Source organism: Protopterus annectens, chromosome 13.part0, assembly GCF_019279795.1.
Source record: "Protopterus annectens isolate FY-2018-M chromosome 13.part0, PAN1.0, whole genome shotgun sequence".
NCBI classification, from domain to species: Eukaryota; Metazoa; Chordata; order Ceratodontiformes; family Protopteridae; genus Protopterus; species Protopterus annectens.
In genome coordinates this window covers 1301127418-1301148454 of record NC_056747.1, presented here as the reverse complement: position 1 = coordinate 1301148454, position 21037 = coordinate 1301127418, and positions in this window count along the sequence as shown.

The window sequence follows — 21037 nt, the reverse complement described above, 5'->3', positions numbered from 1 at the left end:
TTGAATAAATCAGGAAGCTGTCTGGCGATGTTCTATTGAGTAGTAGGACCAAAATCTTGTAAGGACTGTTGCAGACTCTTTGAAAGTGTACACAGCCTTTCCTACTCCCTTGTCATTTGCATCCTGGACTTGCAGTACCGAAAGGATACCACCTGGTGGCAGTCATTCAACAGAAGCAGAAATTTAGCCTGAACCGAGTTGGTAAACATCTGTGGGGTGCTTGTGTCTGTCTAAGCTGCATCAAGAAGAATGTATGCAGTAAAAATAGATAATTTCAAGATGGGTTGGGGAGCAGGCTAGCAAATGAGATTTAAAAAGGTATGAATAACCTGCAGAATGTTTTATTAAAAAAAAAAAAAAAAAACTTTGAAGATACACAGGCTGACACAGTGCTTGTTGGGGAAGGGCCCGAATTGGAAGGGCTGGGATGAAGAAGAGAAGGGGTCCTACCTTGGGAGAATTGCAAGTAGGAAACTCTTAGGCATATGTCAAAGAAATTAACCAAGTGCGTGGAGACTGGGAAGGAGAGACAGAGTTCAGAAGTGTAGGTCCGAGAAGAAAAAAACGAGAGCATGACTGAGAGAAGACATGTTAAACAGGGACAGGAGCAGGGTATAACTATACTGCCAAGAGGTAAAACAGGGACAGGAGCAGGGTATAGCTGTACTGCTGTGAGGTAAAACAGTGACAGGAGCAGGGTATAGCTGTACTGCCATGAGGTAAAACAGGGACAGGAGTAGGGTATAGCTGTACTGCCATGAGGTAAAACAGGGACAGGAGCAGGGTATAGCTGTACTGCCATGAGGTAAAACAGGGACAGGGGCAGGGTATAGCTCTACTGCTATGAGGTAAAACAGGGACAGGAGCAGGGTATTGCTGTACTGCCAAGAAGTAAAACAGGGACAGGAGCAGGGTATTGCTGTACTGCCAAGAAGTAAAACAGGGACAGGAGCAGGGTATAGCTGTACTGCCAAGAGGTAAAACAGGGACAGGAGTAGGGTATAGCTGTACTGCCAAGAGGTAAAACAGGGACAGGAATAGGGTATAGCTGTACTGCCATGAGGTTAAACAGGGACAGGAGCAGGGTATAGCTGTACTGCCATGAGGTAAAACAGGGACAGCAGCAGGGTATAGCTGTACTGCTATGAGGTAAAACAGGGACAGGAGCAGGGTATAACTGTACTGCCATGAGGTAAAACAGGGACAAACGCAGGGTATAGCTGTACTGATATGAAGTAAAACAGGGACAGGAGCAGTGTATAGCTGTACTGCCATGAGATATAACAGGGACAGGAGCAGGGTATAGCTGTTCTGCCATTAGATAAAACAGGTACAGGAGCAGGGTATAGGTGCACTGGCACGAGGTAAAATGGCGACAGGAGCATGGTATAGCTGTACTACCATGAGGTAAACCTGGGACAGGAGCAGGGTAGAGCTGTTCTGCCATGAGGTAAAACAGGGACAGGAGCAGGGTATAGCAGTACTGCCATGAGATAAAACAGGGACAGGAGCAGGGTAGAGCTGTAGTGCCATGAGATAAAACAGGGACAGGAGCAGGGTAGAGCTGTAGTGCCATGAGGTTAAACAGGGACAGGGGCGGGCTATAGCTTTACTGCCATGAGGTAAAACAGGGACAGGAGCAGGGTAGAGCTGTAGTGCCATGAGATAAAACAGGGACAGGAGCAGGGTAGAGCTGTAGTGCCATGAGGTTAAACAGGGACAGGGGCGGGCTATAGCTTTACTGCCATGAGGTAAAACAGGGACAGGAGCAGGGTATAGCTGTACTGTCATGAGGTAAAATAGGGACAGGGGCAGGGTATAGCTGTACTGCTATGAGATGTAACAGCGACAGGAGCAGGGTATTGCTGTACTGCTATGTGGTAAAACAGGGACAGGAGCAGTGTATAGCTGTACTGCCCTGAGATATAATAAGGGGCAGGAGCAGGGTAGAGTTGTACTACCATGAGGTAAAACAGCGACAGGAGCAGGATATAACTCTACTGCTATGTGGTAAAACAGGGACAGGAGCAGGGTATAGCTGTACTGATATGAGGTAAAACAGGGACCGGAGCAGGGTATAGCTGTATTGCCATGAGATAAACAGGGACAGGAACAGGGTATAGCTGTACTCTGATGAGGTAAAACAGGGACAGGAGCAGGGTGTAGGTGTACTGTCATGAGATAAAACAGGTACAGGAGCAGTGTATAGCTGTACTGCCATGAGGTAAAAATGGGACAGGAGCAGGGTATAGCTGTACTGCCATGAGATATAATAAGGGGTAGGAGCAGGGTATAGCTGTGCTGCCATGAGATAAAACAGGGACAGGAGGAGGGTATAACTGTACTGCCCTGAGGTAAAACAGGGACAGGAGCAGGGTATAGCTGTACTGCCATGAGATATAATAAGGGGTAGGAGCAGGGTATAGCTGTATTGCCATGAGGTAAAACAGGGGCAGGAGCAGGGTATAGCTGTACTGCCATGAGGGAAAACAGGGACAGGAGTAGGCTTTAGCTGTACTGCCATGAAATAAAACAGGTACAGGAGCAGGGTATAGGTGCATTCGCATGAGGTAAAACGGGGACAAGAGCAGGGTAGAGCTGTACTCCCATGAGATAAATCAGGGAGAGGAGCAGGGTATTGCTGGACTGCCAAGAGGGAAAAATGGGACAGGTGCAGGGTATAGGTGTACTGCCATGAGATAAAACAGGGACAGGAGCAGGGTAGAGCTGTAGTGCCGTGAGGTAAAACAAGGGACAGGGGCAGGCTATAGCTTTACTGCCATGAGGTAAAACAGGGACAGGAGGAGGGTATAGCTGTACTCCCATGAGATATAACAGAGACAGGAGCAGGAGCAGGGCATCGCTGTACTGCCATGAGGTAAAACAGGGACAGGAGCAGGGTATAGCTGTACTGCCATGAGGTAAAACAGGTACAGGAGCAGGGTATAGCTCTACTGCTATGAGGTAAAACAGGGACAGGAGCAGGCTATTGCTGGACTGCCATGGGGTATAAATGGGACAGGAACAGGGAATAGCTGTACTGCCATATGGTAAAACAGGGACAGGAGCAGGGTAAAGCTGTACTGCCATGAGATAAACAAGGACAGGAGCAGGGTACAGCTGTACTGTGTTGAGGTAAAACAGGGGCAGGAGTAGGGTATAGCTGTACTGCTATGATGTAAAACATGGACAGGAGCTGGTTAAAGCAGTACTGACGAGGTAAAACAGGGACAGGAGCAGGGCATAGCTGTACTGCCCTGAGGTAAAACAGGGACAGGAGCAGGGTATAGCTGTACTGCCCTGAGGTAAAACAGGGACAGGAGCAGGGTATAGCTGTACTGCCCTGAGGTAAAACAGGGACAGGAGCAGGGTAGAGCTGTAGTGCCATGAGGTAAAACATGGACAGGGGCAGGGTATAGCTGTACTGCCCTGAGGTAAAACAGGGACAGGAGCAGGGTATAGCTGTACTGCCCTGAGGTAAAACAGGGACAGGAGCAGGGTAGAGCTGTAGTGCCATGAGATATAATAAGGGGTAGGAGCAGGGTAGAGCTGTACTGCCATGAGGTAAAACAGGGAACACGGGCAGGGTATAGCTTTATTGCCATGAGGTAAAACAGAGACATGAGCAGGGTAGAGCTGTAGTGCCATGAGGTAAAACAGGGACAGGGGTCGGGTATAGCTGTACTGACATGAGGTAAAACAGCGAGAGGAGCAGGGTATAGCTGTACTGCCATGAGGTAAAACAGGGACAGGGGCAGGGTATAGCTGTACTGCCATGACATAAAACAGGGGCAGGAGCAGGGTATATCTGTACTGCCATGAGATAAACGCGGTTAGGAGCAGGGTATAAGTGTACTGACGAGGTAAAATAGGGACAGGGGCAGAGTAGATCTGTACTGCCAGGAGGCAAGACAGGGACAGGAGCAGGGTATAACTCTACTGACATGAGATAAAACAGGGACAGGAGAAGAGTATAGCTGTACTGCCTTGAGGTAAAACAAGGACAGGGGCAGGGGTATAGCTGTACTGCCATGAGATATAATAAGGGGCAGGAGCAGGGCATAGCTGTATTGCCATGAGGTAAAACAGGGACAGGAGCAGGGTATAGCTGTACTGCCATGAGGTAAAACAGGGACGGGAGCAGGGTATAGCTGTACTGCCATGAAGTAAAACAGGGACAGGAGCAGGGTATAGCTGTACTGCCATGAGGTAAAACAGGGACAGGGGCAGTGTATAAACTGTACTGCCATGAGGTAAAACAGGGACAGGGGCAGGGTATAGCTGTACTGCCATGAGGTAAAACAGGGACAGGGGCAGGGTATAGCTGTGCTTCTATGATGTAAAACAGGGACAGTAGCAGGGTGTTGCTGGACTGCCATTAGGTAAAAATGGGACAGGAGCAGGGTATAGCTGTAATGCCATGAGGTAAGACATGGACAGGAGCAGTGTAGAGCTGTAGTGCCATGAGATAAACGGGATCAGGAGCAGGGTATAAGTGTACTGACATGAGGTAAAATAGTGACAGGAGCAGGGTAGATCTGTACTGCCATGAGGTAAGACTGGGACAGGAGCAGGGTATAACTCTACTGACTTGAGATAAAACAGGGACAGGAGCAGGGTATAGCTGTACTGACGTGAGGTAAAATAGGGACAGGAGCAGGGTATAGCTGTACTGTCATGAGGTAAAACAGGGACAGGAGCAGGGTGTAGCTGTACTGCCATGAGATATAATAAGTGGTAGGAGCAGGGTATAGCTGTACTGCCATGAGATAAACAGGGACAGGAGCAGGGTATAGCTGTACTGCCCTGAGGTAAAACAGGGACAGGAGCAGGGTATAGCTGTACTGCCATGAGATATAATAAGTGGTAGGAGCAGGGTATAGCTGTACTGCCATGAGGTAAAACAGGGACAGGAGCAGGGTATTGCTGGACTGCCATGAGGTATAAATGGGACAGGAACAGGGAATAGCTGTACTGCCATGTGGTAAAACAGGGACAGGAGCAGGGTAAAGCTGTAGTGCCATGAGGTAAAACAGGGACAGGGGCAGGGTATAGCTGTACTGCCATGAGATAAACAAGGACAGGAGCAGGGTACAGCTGTACTGTGATGACGTAAAACAGGGGCAGGAGTAGGGTATAGCTGTACTGCTATGATGTAAAACATGGACAGGAGCTGGGTAAAGCTGTACTGCCATGAGATAAAACAGGGACAGGAGCAGGGCATAGCTGTACTGCCTTGAGATATAATAAGGGGTAGGAGCAGGGTATAGCTGTACTGCCATGAGGTAAAACAGGGACTGGAGCAGGATATAGCTGTACTGCCATGAGGTAAAACAGGGACAGGGGCAGGGTATAGCTCTACTGCTATGAGGTAAAACAGGGACAGGAGCAGGGTATAGCTGGACTGCCATGAGATAAAACAGGGACAGGAGCAGGGTATAGCTGTAGTGCCATGAGGTAAAACAGGGACAGGAGCAGGGTAAAGCTGTACTGCCATGAGATAAACAAGGACAGGAGCAGAGTACAGCTGTACTGTGATGAGGTAAAACATGGGCAGGAGTAGGGTATAGCTGTACTGCTATGATGTAAAACCTGGACAGGAGCTGGGTAAAGGTGTACTGACGAGGTAAAACAGGGACAGATGCAAGGTATAGCTGTACTGCCATGAGATAAAACAGGGACTGGAGCAGGGTATAGCTGTACTGCCATGAGCTATAACAGGGACAGGAGCAGGGTATAGCTGTACTGTCATGACTTAAAACAGGGACAGGATCAGGGTAGAGCTGTAGTGCCATGAGGTAAAACAGGGAACACGGGCAGGGTATTGCTTTATTGCCATGAGGTAAAACAGAGACATGAGCAGGGTATAGCTGTACTGCCATGAGATATAACAGGGACAGGAGCAGGGTATAGCTGTACTGCCATGAGGTAAAACAGGGACAGGAGCAGGGTATAGCTGTACTGCCATGAGATATAACAGGGACAGGAGCAGGGTATAGCTGTATTGCCATGAAGTAAAACAGGGACAGGAGCAGGGTATAGCTGTACTGCCATGAAGTAAAACAGGGACAGGAGCAGGGTATAACTGTACTACCATGAGGTAACACAGGGACAGGATCAGGGTATAGCTGTACTACCATGAGGTTAAACAGGGGCAGGAGCAGGGTATAGCTGTACTACCATGAGGTAAAACAGGGACTGGAGCAGGGTATAGCTGTACTGCCATGAGATATAACAGGGACCGAAGCAGGGTGTAGCTGAACTATCTTGAGGTAAAACAGGGACAGGATCAGGGTATAGGTTTACTGTCATGAGATAAAACAGGGGCAGGAGCTGGGTATAGGTTTACTGTCATGAGAAAAAAAAGGGGCAGGAGCAGGGTATATCTGTACTGCCATGAGATAAATGCGGTTAGGAGCAGGGTATAAGTGTACTGACGAGGTAAAATAGGGACAGGAGCAGAGTAGATCTGTACTGCCAGGAGGCAAGACAGGGACAGGAGCAGGGTATAACTCTACTGACATGAGATAAAGCAGGGACAGGAGAAGAGTATAGCTGTACTGCCATGACGTAAAACAGGGACTGGAGCCGGGTATAGCTGTACTGCCATGAGGTAAAACAGGGACAGGAGCAGGGCATAGCTGTACTGCCTTGAGTTAAAACAGGGACAGGGGCAGGCGTATAGCTGTACTGCCATGAGATATAATAAGTGGTAGGAGCAGGGCATAGCTGTATTGCCATGAGGTAAAACAGGGACAGGAGCAGGATATAGTTGTACTGCCTTGAGGTAAAACAGGGACTGGAGCAGGGTGTAGCTGTACTGTCATGGGTTAAAACAGGGACAGGAGAAGGGTAGAACTTTACTGCCATGAGGTAAACTCGGGACAGGAGCAGGGTATAGCTGTACTGCCATGAGAAAAAACAGGTTCAGGAGCAGGGTAGAGCTGTAGTGCCATGAGGTAAAACAGTGACAGGGGCAGGGTATAGCTTTACTTCCATGAGGTAAAACAGGGACAGGAGCAGGGTATAGCTCTACTGCTATGTGGTAAAACAGGGAGAGGAGCAGGGTATAGCTGTACTGCCATGAGGTAAAACATTGACAGAAACAGGGTATAGCTGTAGTGCCATGAGGTAAAACAGGGACAGGAGCAGGTATAGCTGTACTGCCATGAGGTAAAACAGGGAAAGGAGCAGGGTATAGCTGTACTGCCATGAGGTAAAACAGGGACAGGAGCAGGGTATAGCTGTACTGCCATGAGGTAAAACAGGGACAGGAGCAGGGTATAGCTGTACTGCTATGAGATAAAACAGGGAGAGGAGCAGGGTAGATCTGTACTGCCATGAGGTAAAACAGGGACAGGAGCAGGGTAGAGCTGTAGTGCCATGAGGTAAAACAGGGACAGGAGCAGGGTATAGCTGTACTTCTATGATGTAAAACACGGACAGTAGCAGGGTATTGCTGGACTGCCATGAGATAAAACAGGGACTGGAGCAGGGTATAGCTGTACTGCCATGAGGTAAAATATGGTCAGGAGCAGGGTATAAGTGTACTGACGAGGTAAAATAGGGACAGGAGCAGGGTAGATCTGTACTGCCATGAGGTAAAACAGGGACAGGAGCAGGGTATAGCTGTAGTGCCATGAGGTAAAACAGGGACTGGAGCAGGGTAGAGCTGTACTGACGTGAGGTAAAACAGGGACAGGAGCAGGGTATAGCTGTACTGCCCTAAGGTAAAACTGGAAAAGGAGCAGGGGTATAGCTGTACTGCCATGAGTTATAATAAGGGGTAGGAGCAGGGCATAGCTGTATTGCCATGAGGTAAAACATGGACAGGAGCAGGGTATAGCTGTACTGCCCAGAGGTAAAATAGGGACAGGAGCAGGGTATAGCTGTACTGCCATGAGGTAAAACAGGGACTGGAGCAGGGTATAGCTGTAGTGCCATGAGGTAAAACAGTGTCAGGAGCAGGGTATAGCTGTACTGCCATGAGGTAAAACAGGGACAGGAGCAGGGTAGATCTGTACTGCCATGAGGTAAAACAGGGACAGGAGCAGGGTATAGCTGTACTGCCATGAGGTAAACAGGGACAGGAGCAGGGTATAGCTGTACTGCCATGAGGTAAAACAGAGACAGGAGCAGGGTATAGCTGTACTGCCATGAGGTAAAACAGGGACAGGAGCAGGGTATAGCTGTACTTCCATGCGATAAAACAGCGACAGGAGCAGGGTATAGCTGTACTTCTATGAGGTAAAACAGGGACAGGAGCAGGGTATAGCTGGACTGCCATGAGGTAAAAATGGGAGAAGAGCGGGGTATAGCTGTACTGACATGAGGAAAAACAAAGACAGGAGCAGGGTATAGCTGTACTGCCATTAGATAAACAGGGACAGGAGCAGGGTATAGCTGTACTGCGATGAGGTAAAACAGGAGCAGGGTATAGCTGTACTGCCATGAGATAAACCAGGTACAGGAGCAGGGTATAGCTGTACTGCCATGAGGTAAAACAGGGACAGGAGCAGGGTATAGCTGTACTGCCATGAGGTAAAAAAGGGTTAGGAGCAGTGTATAAGCTGTACTGCTGTGAGGTAAAACCACAACAGGATCAGGGTATAGCTGTCCTGCCATGAGATATAACAGGGACCGAAGCAGGATATAGCTGTACTGACTTGAGGTAAAACAGGGACAGGAGCAGGGCATAGCTGTACTGACATGAGGTAAAACAGGGACAGGATCAGGGTATAGGTTTACTGTCATGAGATAAAACAGGGGCAGGAACAGGGTATAGCTGTACTGCCATGAGGTAAAACAGAGACAGGAGCAGGATGTAGCTGTACTTCCATGCGATAAAACAGCGACAGGAGCAGGGTATAGCTGTACTGCCATGAGATAAAACAGGGACAGCAAAAGGGTGTAGCTGTACTGCCATGATGTAAAACAGGGACTGGAGCAGGGTATAGCTGTACTCCCATGAGGTAAAACAGGGACAGGAGCAGGGTATAGCTGTACTGCCATGAGGTAAAACATGGTCAGGACCAGGGTATAAGTGTACTGACGAGGTAAAATAGGGACAGGAGGAGGGTAGATCTGTACTGCCATGAGGTAAGACAGGGACAGGAGCAGGGTATAACTCTACTGACATGAGATAAAACAGGGACAGTAGAAGGGTGTAGCTGTACTGCCATGACATAAAACAGGGACTGGAGCAGGGTATAGCTGTACTGCCATGAGGTAAAACAGGAACAGGAGCAAGGTATAGCTGTACTGCCATGAGATAAAACAGGGACAGGAGCAGGATATAGCTGTACTGCCCTAAGGTAAAACAGGGAAAGGAGCAGGGGTATAGCTGTACTGCCATGAGATATAATAAGGGGTAGGAGCAGGGCATAGCTGTATTGCCATGAGGTAAAACAGGGACAGGAGCAGGGTTTAGCTGTACTGCCATGAGGTAAAATAGGGACAGGAGCAGGGTATAGCTGTACTGCCATGAGGTAAAACAGGGACTGGAGCAGGGTATAGCTGTACTGAAATGAGTTAAAACAAGGACAGGAGCAGGTAGAACTTTACTGCCATGAGGTAAACTCAGGAAAGGAGCAGGGTATAGCTGTACTGCCATGAGATAAAACAGGGACAGGAGCAGGGTAGAGCTGTACTGCCATGAGATAAAACAGGGCCAGGAGCAGGGTAGAGCTGTAGTGCCATGAGGTAAAACAGGGACAGGGGCAGGGTATAGCTGTACTGCCCTGAGGTAAAACAGGGGCATGAGCAGGGTATAGCTCTACTGCCATGAGGTAAAACAGGGACAGGAGCAGGGTATAGCTGTACTGATATGTGTTAAAACAGGGAGAGGAGCAGGGTATAGCTGTACTGTCATGAGGTAAAACAGGGACAGGAGCAGGGTGTAGCTGTACTTCCAAGCGATAAAACAGCGACAGGAGCATGGTATAGCTGTACTGCCATGAGGTAAAACAGGGACGGGAGCAGGGAATAGCTGTACTGCCATGAGATAAAACAGGTACAGGAGCAGGGTATAGCTGTACTGCCATGAGGTAAAACAGGGACTGGAGCAGGGTATAGCTGTACTGCCATGAGGTAAAACAGGGACAGGAGCAGGGTATAGCTGTACTGCCATGAGGTAAAACAGGGACAGGAGCAGGTTATAGCTGTACTGACATGAGGTAAAACAGGGACTGGAGCAGGGTATAGCTGTACTGACGTGAGGTAAAACAGGGACAGGAGCAGGGTATAGCTGTACTGACATGAGGTAAAACAGGGACAGGATCAGGGTATAGGTTTACTGTCAAGAGATAAAACGGGCAGGAGCAGGGTATAGTTGTACTGCCACGAGGTAAGACAAGGACAGGAGCAGGGTATAACTTTACTGCCATGAGATAAAACAGGGACAGGTGCAGGTTATTGCTGTACTGCCATGAGATAAAACAGGGACTGGAGCAGTGTATAGCTGTACTGCCCTGAGATATAATAAGGGGTAGGAACAGGGCATAGCTGTATTGCCATGAGGTAAAACAGGGACAGGAGCAGGGTATAGCTGTACTGCCATGAGGTAAAACAGGGACAGGAGCAGAGTATAGCTGTACTGCCATGAGGTAAAACAGGGTCAGGAGCAGGGTATAAGTGTACTGACGAGGTAAAATAGGGACAGGAGCAGGGTAGATCTGTACTGCCATGAGGTAAGACAGGGACAGGATCAGGGTTTAACTCTACTGACTTGAGATAAAACAGGGACAGGAGAAGGGTATAGCTGTACTGCCCTGAGGTAAAACAGGGACAGGAGTGGGGGTATAGCTGTACTGCCATGAGGTAAAACAGGGACAGGAACAGGGTATGGCTGTACTGCCATGAGGTAAAACAGGGAGAGGAGCAGGGTAGAGATGTACTGCTATGAGGTAAAACACGTACAGGAGCAGGGCATGTCTGTATTGCCATGAGGTAAAACAGGGACAGGAGCAGGGTATAGCTGTACTGTCATGAGGTAAAACAGGGACAGGAGCAGGGTAGAGCTGTAGTGCCATGAGGTAAAACAGGGAACACGGGCAAGGTATTGCTTTATTGCCATGAGGTAAAACAGAGACATGAGCAGGGTATAGCTGTACTGCCATGAAGTAAAACAGGGACAGGAGCAGGGTATAGCTGTACTGCCATGAGGTAAAACAGGGGCAGGAGCAGGGTATAGCTGTTCTGCGATGAGGTAAAACAGGGACTGGAGCAGGGTATAGCTGTACTGCCATGAGATATAACAGGGACTGAAGCAGGGTGTAGCTGAACTATCTTGAGGTAAAACAGGGACAGGATCAGGGTATAGGTTTACTGTCATGAGATAAAACAGGGGCAGGAGCTGGGTATAGGTTTACTGTCATGAGAAAAAACAGGGGCAGGAGCAGGGTATATCTGTACTGCCATGAGATAAACGCGGTTAGGAGCAGGGTATAAGTGTACTGACGAGGTAAAATAGGGACAGGAGCAGAGTAGATCTGTACTGCCAGGAGGCAAGACAGGGACAGGAGCAGGGTATAACTCTACTGACATGAGATAAAACAGGGACAGGAGAAGAGTATAGCTGTACTGCCATGACGTAAAACAGGGACTGGAGCCGGGTATAGCTGTACTGCCATGAGGTAAAACAGGGACAGGAGCAGGTATAGCTGTACTGCCATGAGATAAAACAGGGACAGGTGCAGGGCATAGCTGTACTGCCTTGAGTTAAAACAGGGACAGGGGCAGGCGTATAGCTGTACTGCCATGAGATATAATAAGGGACAGGAGCAGGGTATAGCTGTATTGCCATGAGGTAAAACAGGGACAGGTGCAGGTTATTGCTGTACTGCAATGAGGTAAAACAGGGACTGGAGCAGTGTATAGCTGTACTGCCATGAGGTATAATAAGTGGTAGGAGCAGGGCATAGCTGTATTGCCATGAGGTAAAACAGGGACAGGAGCAGGGTATAGCTGTATTGCCATGAGGTAAAACAGGGACAGGAGCAGGGTATAGCTGTACTGCAATGAGGTAAAACAGGGACAGGAGCAGGATATAGTTGTACTGCCTTGAGGTAAAACAGGGACTGGAGCAGGGTATAGCTGTACTGTCATGGGTTAAAACAGGGACAGGAGAAGGGTAGAACTTTACTGCCATGAGGTAAACTCGGGACAGGAGCAGGGTATAGCTGTACTGCCATGAGAAAAAACAGGTTCAGGAGCAGGGTAGAGCTGTAGTGCCATGAGGTAAAACAGTGACAGGGGCAGGGTATAGCTTTACTTCCATGAGGTAAAACAGGGACAGGAGCAGGGTATAGCTCTACTGCTACGTGGTAAAACAGGGAGAGGAGCAGGGTATAGCTGTACTGCCATGAGGTAAAACATTGACAGAAACAGGGTATAGCTGTACTGCCATGAGGTAAAACATTGACAGAAACAGGGTATAGCTGTACCGCCATGTGGTAAAACAGGGACAGGAGCAGGGTACAGCTGTACTGCCATGAGTTAAAACAGGGACAGGCCCAGGGTATAGCTGTACTGCCATGAGATAAAACAGGTACAGGAGCAGGGTATAGCTGTACTGCTATGAGATAAAACAGGGAGAGGAGCAGGGTAGAGCTGTACTGCCATGAGATAAAACAGGTACAGGAGCAGGGTATAGCTGTACTGCCATGAGGTAAAACATGGACAGGAGCAGGGTAGATCTGTACTGCCATGAGGTAAAACAGGGACAGGAGCAGGGTATAGCTGTACTTCTATGATGTAAAACACGGACAGTAGCAGGGTATTGCTGGACTGCCATGAGGTAAAAATGGGACAGGAGCAGGGTATAGCTGTACTGCCATGAGGTAAAACATGGACAGGAGCAGGGTATAGCTGTACTGCGATGAGGTAAACCAGGGGCAGGAGCAGGGTATAGCTGTACTGCTATGATGTAAAACACGGGCAGAAGCTGGGTAAAGCTGTACTGACTTGAGGTAAAACAGGGACAGGAGCAGGGTATAGATGTACTGTCATGAGATATAACAGGGACAGGAGTAAGGTATAGCTGTACTGCCTTGAGAGAAAACAGGGACAGGAGCAGGGTATAGCTTCATAGTTTCATAGTTTCGTAGTTTGGTACTAGGCTATCTGCCTTGGGGCATTTATAAGCCTAGCCATAGTGATGTGGCTTTCGCCACCCCATGTAATGGTACAAAAGTGTACAGAATAGATTTAGAGTACTGTGCCTCTGTCTAGTAGTGACACAGTGAGTACCCCTTTACATAATAAAATGAGTTTACTGTGCCTCTGTCTAGTAGTGACACAGAGATGACCCCTGGGGTAAACCTACGATCTCCCATCCACTCGTCAAGATTTCTCTTGAAGAGAGTCAGTGAGGGGCTCTGCCTAACATAAACTGGGATTCTGTTCCAGAGTATGGGAAACCTTTGAGTTATGAATCTGTCCCTCCAGCATGTCCTGTTCATATTTGTGCTGAGGTTCAAATCTTTAGCTCTCGTGGTTCTGATGGATTTGGGTTTTTTGAGGTGGAGCATGTCCTTCAATTCCTGATTGGAGATGGCCTTGTACATCAGGCACAGATCACCTCTGAGTAGGCGGTATGCTACTGAATAGAGTTGGAGTTTCTTTAGTTTGGCAGCATATGACATATGTTGGAGACCCTTGATCCTCCTGGTGAGGTACTTTTGGGGTCTCTCTAGCGGTTGCAAGTGCCAGGTGAGGTACATACCAAATGGGGCATTGTACTCAATCATGGGCCTGATAAGGGAGGAGTACAGGGGCACAATGACCTCCTTTGATCTGGATGTGAATCCCTTCATGATAAGGTTGGCAAGGTAGAAAGTCTTTCTAACCACTTTGGCAACGTGGGTGTCAAATGAGAGGTCACTATCGACTTAGGTCCCCAGGTCTCTGATTACTTTTTCTGTACTCAGTGGGTTACTGCCTATGTGATAGTTTGTGGGCACTTTGTTTTTCCCAAAGGGTATGACTATACATTTTTTGCCATTTAGTTTAAGGCCATGATTCCGGCACCAGTTGTCAGTTTCAGTGAGGCCTTTCTGTAGCATGTATGTGTCTGCTGGTGTATCGACTATGGCACCTAGTTTGCGGTCATCTGCAAACTTTGTCAGCCACAACCCACCCATGTTTGCTTTCACATCTGAGAAATAAATGCCGAACAAGAGGGGTCCCAGGACAGAGCCCTGTGGGACACCACTTGTCACTGGCTTTGAGTCTGACATGGCTCCAGCGATTTTGACTTTATGGGTTCTATCCTTTAGCCAGTTTGCCACCCATCTTGTGACATAAGGATTTACATTTAAGCTGTTGAGCCTGTCTATGATGCCAGAGTGGGGTATTGTGTTGAAAGCTTTAGCCAAGTCCAGGTAGGCTGTATGGACTGCTTTGCCCTCGTCAATGGCTCTAGTGACTGTTTCGAAAAAGTCAACCAGGTTTAAAAGGCAGGATCTGCCTTTTACAAAGCCGAACTGGGTGGGATCAAATGTCTGTAAGTCCCCAATGTCTCTGTTTATTAGTTCCGTAATGATTCTTTCCATAGCTTTGCAGACCAGGCTGGTTAAGCTTATGGGGCGGTAGTTACCAGGGTCAGTAGAGGTGCCTCCTTTGTGGAGTGGGACTACTGTTGCTGTACGCCAGTTTTCAGGTACATATCCTGTAGTAAGGCTAAGGTTAAATAGCATTTTTATTTGAGGGTTTAGCTCCTCTTGGAGTTCACGTAGCACGCAACCCGGGATACCATCGGGTCCCATTGATGCTGTGTTTTTAGCTTTGCTGAGGGCGGTTCTCACCTGGACATCTGAGATGACAGGGAGGTTACAGTCAGCTGGGATAAGTATTTCATCTTTTGGGGGTGAGGGAGGGGAGAAATTTGCACTGAACCTGTCTGCCAGAATGTTGGCAATATCTGTGGGTTCAGTGTATTTTTTGTCATTGTGAACTAACTCTGAACATATCTGAGGGTTTCCATGGGTTTCTAACATAGCTGAAGAAGGCCTTGTGGTTATCTTTAGTGTCCATAGCGATTTTTCTCTCAAAGTTGGCCTTGGATGTTTTTATGAGAGAACGTAGCTTTCTACTAGTGCTGATCATAGATGCCTTCTCTTTATGGGATTTTGCTCTCTCATGCAGTATCTTCCTTCTTTTGTTATACAATTTGTTTATGGCTGGGGTCCACCAGACAGGACGCCTGCCCTTGGTGGAGAGGGTCTTGGTTTTATTTGGGATTGCATGATCCATGCATTCTTGGAGATGTCCATAGAAAGCATTTGTGAAGGATTCTGCATTGTGGGATGTGGTTTCCACTGTCCCAGTGGGCTTAAAGGATACCATCTCAGTTTTAAGAAGTGTAAAGTCGGCTTTTGAGAAGTTTTTCACTGTAGTCTTTTGTGTTTGGGGTGGAGGTGGGATATGTATATCCAGGGTGATTAGTTTGTGGTCAGACCTCACTAGTGAAGGGTATACTTCCGGTGTGGAGCACTTTGTCCCCATGTTTGTGATGATCAGGTCTAGTATATTATCTCCCCTTGTGGGAGAGGTGACTAGCTGTTCCATTACGTTTGAATTTATGAATTCCAGGAACCTTTGGGCTAGGGTGTTTGGGCTAGAATAATGCACCCAGTCTATGTTAGGGTAGTTGAAGTCTCCCAATATGATGATGTTTGGTGAGACATTCATATCCTCCAATGTCTTCTGGAAGGCTGAGTGGGGTTCCTGAGATTGGGGGGGGTGGTCTGTAACATGCTACCAGTTGTATAGCAGTTTTGCCTATGGTTAGTTGCACCTGGATGGTCTCTGATGCTTCATGTGTTGCCACTAACCTGGAGGTGTGGGTGTCCTTGATGAATATGGACACTCCCCCTCCCTTTTTGGTTTGGCCCGAGTTTTGGGGCCGAAACGCATGATACGAGGTATAGCCTGGGAGTGCTGGGGTGCTCTCAGGAGCCTTGAACCAGGTTTCAAGTTACTGCACAGACATCGATGTCCTCCATACTGAGGAGTGCTTCGAGAGTCTGCATCTTGAGATTTAGACTTCTGGTGTTGAGCAGCATTACCCTTAATTTTTTTCCATTTTTGTTTTCTAAGGAGGTGGGTTTGTCTTTTGAGCCTTGCCTAAAAAAAGGCACGATGGGGGAGGCAAGAGCCTTAGCCAATATCCGGAAGCCCAGTGGTGACAGATGCAAGCCGTCCCTTGCGAAGCAGCGTGGCTTGTCCAGCATGTCATCCCAAGCAGACAGACATTGGATCCCCTTAGAATGACACCAGTATTTGAGCCAATTATTAAAGCTGGTCATCTTGTCTTTGTATTGTGGCATCATTCTTGGTGAGGGCAAAATGCTGCTCAGGGTTAGGGTCATACCAGCCTGGGCTACATAATCAGAGAGCTCATCTATGTCTCTTTTCATGCAGTCCAGGGAGGTACGTCTCAGGTCATTCACGCCGGCATGGACAATGACGGAGTCATATTTGTACTTACTTTGGAGTGACCTGAGTGCATGTGTTATGTGGCGGATCCTATGTCCTGATAAGCAGCTCACTGTTACCCTCTCCTTGTTCAGCCTGGTAAGCGGAACGTCATTGTGTCTGACTATAGAGTCACCTATTACTAGTGTATCAGGCATGGTGTTTGGCCTTAAGGGCTGTGATTGTTTGACACACTGATTTATTGAAGTATGTGATGCATTTGTTATGTTTTGAGGTGGTGGATTTTTGGGTGTCTGCTTTGGGAGCCTCTGTTGTTTTGGTAAGTTTTTTGTTAGAGCCTCCGAGTATGTCTTTGTGTTTTTATGTGTTTGGTTTGCAGTTGTGGTAGGTCTATGTGGGACTGGGTTTGGTGTGTGTGTGTGGTTACCTTCTCCTCCTGTCTGGTCTTGCCAGTCCTGAGTTGAGAGAGTTCAGCCTCCAGTTTGGCTATATAATTGCATCTGTCACATGTATTTGCGTTTGTTGGGAGGAGGAGATGGTTGTCTGTGTACATGAGACAATTGTAGCATTGTCTCAAGATTCCCAGATTAACCAGCTGAACCGGAGAGGATGCCAGCAATCTACCACTCGACATGCTAAAATGTTATAAGGGAGTGCTGTGCCTTTAAGGGAAGTGGGTACTCACAGGGAGTGTGCCTTTAAGGGAAGCGGGTACTCACAGGGAAGGTAGGTGGATGTAGTGCTTACTTTAGTTAGCGAGTGCTTACTTAGAAGAGAGACTTTGAGAACAAGTGCTAGGCTTATTGTAAAGTGATTAGACTAGATTATTATAAGAGTAGAGCTTTCTTAAGGGAAAATTTGAAGAGCAGACTTGGTGGAGCTAGAAAAGTTTAACCTTGTTTAACCGCCGCTGCGCTATGCCCACAACCGCGCAAAAACGCTCAGAGGCGGATTTTAAACAGGGAACTTCAAAAGAGCTAGAAATGGTCCAAAACAACCAATTACTACAAGCTCTTGTGCTGAGGTCACTCATTCAGGGACAGATAGGCTGCTCAAGGCTCCCCACTCCCACTGGTGAGCAAAGAAACTTCCTTCTATCCAAGTAAGGCAATGGACACCACAGGAACTACACCACAGCCCAGAATACAGCAAAGCCTCTATACTGGTCTAAACTAGTCGAGGAGAGGTGGGAAAACAAGGATATTTTTTTTTTTTTTTTTTATTTTTGAGATAGAAAGCACACAGAAATACAGGAAACAGTAGTAAATCAGTTACACAGGCTAGCACACTTTAGTGGGCAGCCTCAACAGTTAAATTAACAAACAAACAAATAACTTTCGACCAATTTTCGACTAAATGAAACTTTAAGTGCAAATAATATATAATGCAACAAACAGTTAAAAAAAAACAGTTTAAGCTTGTTCAAGGTAAGCAAGAGAAGGTATTTCAGGTAAAAAACAGCTGTACTGCCATGAGATAAAAAAGGGACAGGGTAGGGTATAGCTGTACTACCATGAGGTAAGACATGGACAGGAGCAGGGTATAGCTTTACTGCCATGAGATAAAACAGGGACAGGAGCAGGTTATTGCTGTACTGCCTTGAGATAAAATAGGGACAGGAGCAGGGTATAGCTGTACTGCCATGAGGTAAAACAGGGACAGGAGCAGTGTATAGCTGTACTGCCATGAGATAAAACAGGGACAGGAGCAGTGTATAGCTGTACTGCCATGAGATAAAACAGGGACAGGAGAAGGGTGTAGCTCTAATGCCATGACATAAAACAGGGACTCCAGCAGGGTATAGCTGTACTGCCATGAGGTAAAACAGGGACAGGAGCAAGGTATAGCTGTACTGCCATGAGATAAAACAGGAACAGGAGCAGGGTATAGCTGTAATGCCCTGAGGTAAAACAGGGACAGGAGCAGGGGTATAGCTGTACTGCCATGAGGTAAAACAGGGACAGGAGCAGTGTATAGCTGTACTGCCATGAGATAAAACAGGGACAGGAGAAGGGTGTAGCTCTAATGCCATGACATAAAACAGGGACTCCAGCAGGGTATAGCTGTACTGCCATGAGGTAAAACAGGGACAGGAGCAAGGTATAGCTGTACTGCCATGAGATAAAACAGGAACAGGAGCAGGGTATAGCTGTAATGCCCTGAGGTAAAACAGGGACAGGAGCAGGGGTATAGCTGTACTGCCATGAGATATAATAAGGGGTAGGAGCAGGGCATAGCTGTATTGCCATGAGGTAAAACAAGGACAGGAGCAGGGCATAGCTGTACTGCCATGAGGTAAAATAGGAACAGGAGCAGGGTATAGCTGTACTGCAATGAGGTAAAACAGGGACTGGAGCAGGGTATAGCTGTACTGTCATGAGTTAAAACAGGGACCGGAGCAGGGTAGAAATTTACTGCCATGAGGTATACTCAGGACAGGAGCAGGGTATAGCTGTACTGCCATGAGATAAAACAGGGACAGGAGCAGGGTAGAGCTGTAGTGCCATGAGGTAAAACAGGGACAGGGACAGGGTATAGCTGTACTGCCATGAGGTAAAACAGGGACATGAGCAGCGTATAGCCCTACTGCTATGTGGTAAAACAGGGAGAGGAGCAGGGTATAGCTGTACTGCCATGAGGTAAAACAGGGACAGGAGCAGGGTATAGCTGTACTGTCATGAGGTAAAACAGGGACAGGCGCAGGGTATAGCTGTACTGCCATGAGGTAAAATAGGGACAGGCGCAGGGTATAGCTGTACTGCCATGAGGTAAAATAGGGACAGGAGCAGGGTATAGCTGTACTGCCATGAGGTAAAATAGGGACAGGAGCAGGGTATAGCTGTACTGCCATGAGGTAAAACAGGGACAGGAGCAGTGTATAGCTGTACTGCCATGAGATAAAACATGGACAGGAGCAGTGTATAGCTGTACTGCCATGAGATAAAACAGGGACAGGAGAAGGGTGTAGCTCTAATGCCATGACATAAAACAGGGACTCCAGCAGGGTATAGCTGTACTGCCATGAGGTAAAACAGGGACAGGAGCAAGGTATAGCTGTACTGCCATGAGATAAAACAGGAACAGGAGCAGGGTATAGCTGTAATGCCCTGAGGTAAAACAGGGACAGGAGCAGGGGTATAGCTGTACTGCTATGAGGTAAAACAGGGACAGGAGCAGTGTATAGCTGTACTGCCATGAGATAAAACAGGGACAGGAGAAGGGTGTAGCTCTAATGCCATGACATAAAACAGGGACTCCAGCAGGGTATAGCTGTACTGCCATGAGATAAAACAGGAACAGGAGCAGGGTATAGCTGTAATGCCCTGAGGTAAAACAGGGACAGGAGCAGGGGTATAGCTGTACTGCCATGAGATATAATAAGGGGTAGGAGCAGGGCATAGCTGTATTGCCATGAGGTAAAACAAGGACAGGAGCAGGGCATAGCTGTACTGCCATGAGGTAAAATAGGAACAGGAGCAGGGTATAGCTGTACTGCAGTGAGGTAAAACAGGGACTGGAGCAGGGTATAGCTGTACTGTCATGAGTTAAAACAGGGACCGGAGCAGGGTAGAAATTTACTGCCATGAGGTATACTCAGGACAGGAGCAGGGTATAGCTGTACTGCCATGAGATAAAACAGGGACAGGAGCAGGGTAGAGCTGTAGTGCCATGAGGTAAAACAGGGACAGGGGCAGGGTATAGCTGTACTGCCATGAGGTAAAACAGGGACATGAGCAGCGTATAGCCCTACTGCTATGTGGTAAAACAGGGAGAGGAGCAGGGTATAGCTGTACGGCCATGAGGTAAAACAGGGACAGGAGCAGGGTATAGCTGTACTGCCATGAGGTAAAACAGGGACAGGAGCAGGGTATAGCTGTACTGCCATGAGGTAAAACAGGGACAGGAGCAGGGTGTAGCTGTACTTCCATGCGATAAAACAGCGACAGGAGCAGGGTATAGCTGTACTGCCATGAGGTGAAACAGGGGCAGGAACAGGGTATAGCTGGACTGCCATGAGGTAAAAATGGGAGAAGAGCAGGGTATAGCTGTACTGACATGAGGAAAAACTGGGACAGGAGCAGGGTATAGCTGTACTGCCATGAGATAATCAGGAACAGGAGCAGGGTATAGCTGTACTACGATGAGGTAAAACAGGGACAGGAGCAGGATATAGCTGCACTGCCATGAGATAAAACAGGTACAGGAGCAGGGTATAGCTGTACTGCCATGAGGTAAAACAGGGACAGGAGCAGGGTATAGCTGTACTGCCATGAGGTAAAACAGGGACAGGAGCAGGGTATAAGCTGTACTGCCATGAGGTAAAACCCAAACAGGATCAGGGTATAGCTGTCCTGCCAAGAGATATAACAGGGACTGAAGCAGGGTATAGCTGTACTGACTTGAGGTTAAACAGGGACAGGAGCAGGATATAGCTGTACTGACATGAGGTAAAACAGGGACAGGAGCAGGGTATAGCTGTAGTGACATGAGATAAAACAGGGACAGGATCAGGGTATAGGTTTACTGCCATGAGATAAAACAGGGACAGGAGAAGGGTGTAGCTGTACTACCATGACATAAAACAGGGACTGGAGCAGGG